We start from the raw sequence: 4,784 nt of genomic DNA on the forward strand, positions 1-4,784 counted from the left end.
TATGGGCTATGGGGCTATGGGTGCCGTGGGTCAGCCACTCTGGGTGCCGTGGGGCTATGGGGCTATGGGCTATGGGCTATGGGGCTGTGGGGCTATGGGGCTATGGGGCTATGGGCTATGGGCTATGGGCTATGGGTGCCGTGGGTCAGCCACCCTGGGTGCCGTGGGGCTATGGGTGCCGTGGGTCATTCACTCTGGGTGCCGTGGGGCTATGGGTCAGTCACTGTGGGTGCCATGGGGCTATGGGGCTATGGGTGCCGTGGGTCAGCCACCCTGGGCGCCGCCGTGGTGCTGCAGGTGCCGGGGCCGGCGCGGAGCGAGCCGGGTGCTGGGTCTGGAGCTGCACGGGGCCGGGCCGGGAGCTCTTCGTGGCCTTCGCGGGGTGCTTGGTTCGCCTGCCCCCGGCGCGCTGCGCCCAGCACGGAGCCTGCCGGAGGTGAGCGGGGCTGGGGGGGGAGGGGCTCCCCCGGGGCGGCTCCAGGACCTCGCTCCGGGCGGAGGGGCACCCAGGGACGGGACGGGACGGGACGGGGGGGTCCCAGGGCTGGGTGCTCCGGGCGCTGACGCTGCCCCCGCAGGGGTTCACGGGCCCGGTGCGGGCCCCGCCGCGGTGCCGGTGCCGGTGCTGCTGGGTTCGGTGCTCGGCGCCTTCGCTCTGGGCGCGGTGGCCGCGGGGCTGCTCTCGGCCTCCTGCCGCCGGCCCAAGGCGCCCCCGGAGCCGCCGCCGCCGCCGCCCGCCGCCCCCCGCCTCTACCCCGCGCTGCCCCCGGAGCCGCCGCAGCGCGGCCCCCACCGGTGCCTGGAGCCCGCGGGGCCGGGACCCCCCCCCCCGAGCCCCGAGCCCGCTCTGGAGGAGCTGCGGCAGCGCCCGGGGCTGCCCCCCCCGCCCGGTCCCGGCTCCTCCAACCGGGTCCAGCCCCGAGGCCCCGGCCCGCAGCGCCTGGACGTGCCCCCCGACAGCCCCCCCCCGGCCCGCCGAGCCCTGGCCCAGCGGCACTCGCTGGAGGGGGGGCTCCCCCGCAGGACCCCCGGCCCGGAGCGGGGCCTCACCCGCATGCACTCGATGGGGGGGCCCGGAGCCCTGCACCGCTCCTGCTCCGTGAAGCCCCCGCTGCTGCCCAAGCCCCTGCAGGCACCGGCAGCCCCCGGCTGGCCCTGAGCCCCCCGTGTGTCCCCCCCCCTCCCCGTCCAGGGTGCGGAGGGTGCCGCTGCTTTGCCCTGCGCTCACCCCGTCCCCAGGGGTTTCCTTTGCCCGTTTTTGGGGGGGTTTGGATCGTTTCTAATTTATTTGGTGCTTTGGATGGGGGGGGGGGGAGCTGCCACCGTGCCCCCCCCCTTTCCTCCATGCCGGAGCTTGGCGCATCCTACTGTGTAGGACCGGGGCTCATTAAAGCCGCGCTGCTCCCACGCTGGTGCCCGCCTGGCTCTGGGATGGGATGGGGGGGATGGGATGGGATGGGATGGGATGGGATGGGGGGGATGGGGGGATGGGATGGGGGGGATGGGATGGGATGGGGATGGGATGGGATGGGGGGGATGGGGGGGATGGGATGGGGGGGATGGGATGGGATGGGATGGGATGGGATGGGGGGGATGGGGGGGATGGGATGGGGGGGATGGGATGGGATGGGATGGGATGGGGGGGATGGGATGGGATGGGATGGGATGGGGGGGAAGGTGCCACCGGGCTCCTGAGCCCACACTGGGGGTCCAGGCTGGTGATGGTGCAGGGGGGGCACCCGAAGGGGCTGACACCGGGGGCACATCCAGTTCCAACCCCCTGCCATGGGCAGGGACACCTCACACTAAACCAGGGCACCCAAGGCTCTGTCCAACCTGGCCTTGAACACTGCCAGGGATGGAGCATTCACAACCTCCCTGGGCAACCCATTCCAGTGCCTCAGCACCCTCACAGGAAACAATTTCCTCCTTAGATCCAATCCAAACCTCCCCTGTTTCAGTTTGAACCCGTTACCCCTTGTCCTGTCACTGCAGTCCCTAATGAAGAGTCCCTCCCCAGCATCCCTATAGGCCCCCTTCAGACACTGGAAGCTGCTCTGAGGTCTCCCCGCAGCTTCTCTTCTCCAGGCTCAACAGCCCCAACTTCCTCAGCCTGTCTCCATACAGGAGCTGCTCCAGGCCCTGAGCATCCTCGTGGCCTCCTCTGGACTTGTTCCAACAGTTCCACGTCCTTTTTATGTTGAGTATAAAACACAGTACAACCCCCCCCCAATACTATAAATGTTGGAATTCCTGCATTTCCAGGAATGGGGCTCCCAGCGTGGGGGCTCCTCCCCACAGCGCTGCTGGGGGCTGCTGTGAAGCACCGGTTTCTGCCGTGCTAAACCCCAGCACCGCGCCTGGCACCGGTGACCCAAGCTCATCGAGGCAGGATTAAAGAAATAATCGGATCTGGCACCAAAAGGGCCCCGTGGGCACCGGGACGGGTGGGAGCTGGGATGGGGAAAGCCCCAGGGACCTGCGCCACGCTCAGCTGAAGAGCCAGGGTTTGTCCCTGCCCTCGTGGTCCCCACGACCTCCTCTGCTCATCCCCATCACCTTTACAACAGCCCCAGGGCAATGGGAGCTGCTTAGAGCTGGGCACTGTGAACAAGAGGGAAATGCTCAAGGGGAGACCTTGCTGCAGGTCTGAACGCTCAGGGCAGACCTTCCAACACCTAAAGGGGCCGACAAACCTGGAGAGGGGCTTGGGACAAGGGATGGAAGGCCCAGCCAAGGGGAATGGCTTTAACCTGCCCGAGGGGAGACTGAGCTGAGCTCTTAGGCAGAAGCTCTTCCCTGGGAGGGTGCTGAGGCGCTGGCACAGGGTGCCCAGAGAAGCTGTGGCTGCCCCATCCCTGTCAGTGCTCCAGGCCAGGTTGGAGCATCCTGCTCCAGTGGAAGGGGTCCCTGCCCCTGCATCGCCCTCCCTGGGACGCGCGCTGGGATTCTCCCACCCGCAGAAGCAGGCGAGCGCGCAGGGGATGCGATGCCAGGCTCGCAGCGGGGAGGAGGCTGGGCTGGCTGTGTGGGCAGAGGGCAGCTTCCTTTGAGAGCCACGGGAGGTTTTAGCCTTTACCCTCCTCAAACCCTGCGCTCGCAGCGCGAGGACGGAGGCGGCGTGGGCCAGAAAAGCCCTGACGCAGCAGCATGTGGCCTGCACTCGGGTGGGAGGCTGTTGACCCGCTCACAGCAGCCCTGGCTGACCGTGCCCCTAACCCCAAAACTGCTGGGCTTGGCTTAAAAAGCTCCAAATCCTTGCTGCGGAGGAGCAGGGGACACAGCCAGGGTTGAATTCTTTCTCAGTGCTGGGTGGAGAACAGATTCTCCTCGTCGCTGCTCAGAACCCGTGCTAAACACAAACCAAATGTGGCCTTCCCCCAGCAAGGAGAAGCAGGAAGAACACCGTCAGCTCCGTGCATCCCACCTCTAGAAACCAAATCCCGTTCCTGGAAGTGCCACTGGGGTTTTCTGTTGGTGGCGGGCTGGGTTTTTCTCTCCTCCTCCTGTGAAGGGCAAGGCTGGTTTCTCAGCTCAAGGGACTTTTCAGAAGGCTGGGAGTCACTGAGCACTGCAGGGCAGTGGAAGCCCCCAGTGCAGTGCTTACGTGCGTATCTACACACGCTGCATATAAACGCAGTGCTTACACACAGCTGCTGAGCTCTTTGTATTCAGCAGCACTAAGCACAAACTTCAGGCAAAAGGTGGAAGCCCAAGCTGACAGTGTCCCCTTTGCATCCAGAAACGCTTCCAGGCTTGGAAGAATCTGCCTGGATTTCCTTTAATACCAACGGGAACCCTCCGAGGCCGATTTTCGGTTCAAACAGACCCAAATTGGCAATGCTGTGGGGAACAAGCTAACCCACTGCGCGTTTGAGGTGAGCAAGGACCTGGTGATGGGATCAGGAACCCCAAGTTACCTCCAAACCCTCCCTCATAAAAAAGAAGTATTAAAGCCTTCTTCAAACCAGCTTTTGGAAGAAAAAAAGATAAAAAAGTCTCGTTTATAAATAGAGCTGCACTGGTTATAAATAAATGCACTTGGATTCCCCAAACCCTCCACTCTCACAAAGCCTTTACGACAGCAGGGTCGGAAACCCTCGTCGCCCACCGCTCGCGGTGAGCCCGAGGGCAGCACGTTGCTGAAGAGGGGATTCTGGCAGATCCTGCCTTCCCTTCAGGCCCAACTGCCAGGCACGGACTGGTTTAGGATGAAAAGCAGTCTCCTCTTGGGCTAATGCCTTCAGAGCCATGATGGAATTCCCTCGGAGCCTTTACGGACTCATTAGGCCACGATACATCGGCGACGTCAGGACAGGGACTGATCTACTGGCAAAGAAACATTAACAAAGGCAGTGCCTGAACCAAGAGAAAACCACTCTTGGCCCCACACACTTGGAAGTAACAGGGGAAAATGCAATGCAAGGACTGGCAAAACAAAGTATTACCTCGAATCCTGACAGTGGTTCCAAACCTGGAACAAAACAAACCCCTAAAAATCAACCCCCAAAGCAACAGATGAGGGGCCAGAAGAGCGAGGGCTTTTATCTTGCAAGAAGCCACCCCCCGAGCAGGCAGCGCCATGGGGCTGCAAGCCCCTCTTCACCCTTAGATCCTTCCTGTGACTGACGGCCCAGTTTGTGTCATGGGATTCTTTCCAGCCTTCGTTGGTCTGTGGTGTTCCCCTAAACTTCCCTGCACGAGCACCCATCAGCAAGCTCCACGCGGTTACCCTGGGCCCTTCCGATCCGCTCCCGGCTTTGGAAGCCCACAGTGCGCAGGAC

The 4,784-nt window shown here is 63.3% G+C and overlaps 1 pseudogene; it reads left to right on the forward strand.

Annotated features, from left to right (window-relative positions):
• The first annotated feature begins 250 nt into the window (after window positions 1-250).
• Window positions 251-1,159, forward strand: LOC130606657 (uncharacterized; annotated as a pseudogene).
• Window positions 1,160-4,784: the final 3,625 nt, after the last annotated feature.

Source organism: Pezoporus wallicus, unplaced genomic scaffold, assembly GCF_028554395.1.
Source record: "Pezoporus wallicus isolate ANWC-B61680 ecotype Strahan unplaced genomic scaffold, APGP_CSIRO_Pwel_v1 scaffold_8441, whole genome shotgun sequence".
Classification (NCBI taxonomy): Eukaryota; Metazoa; Chordata; class Aves; order Psittaciformes; family Psittacidae; genus Pezoporus; species Pezoporus wallicus.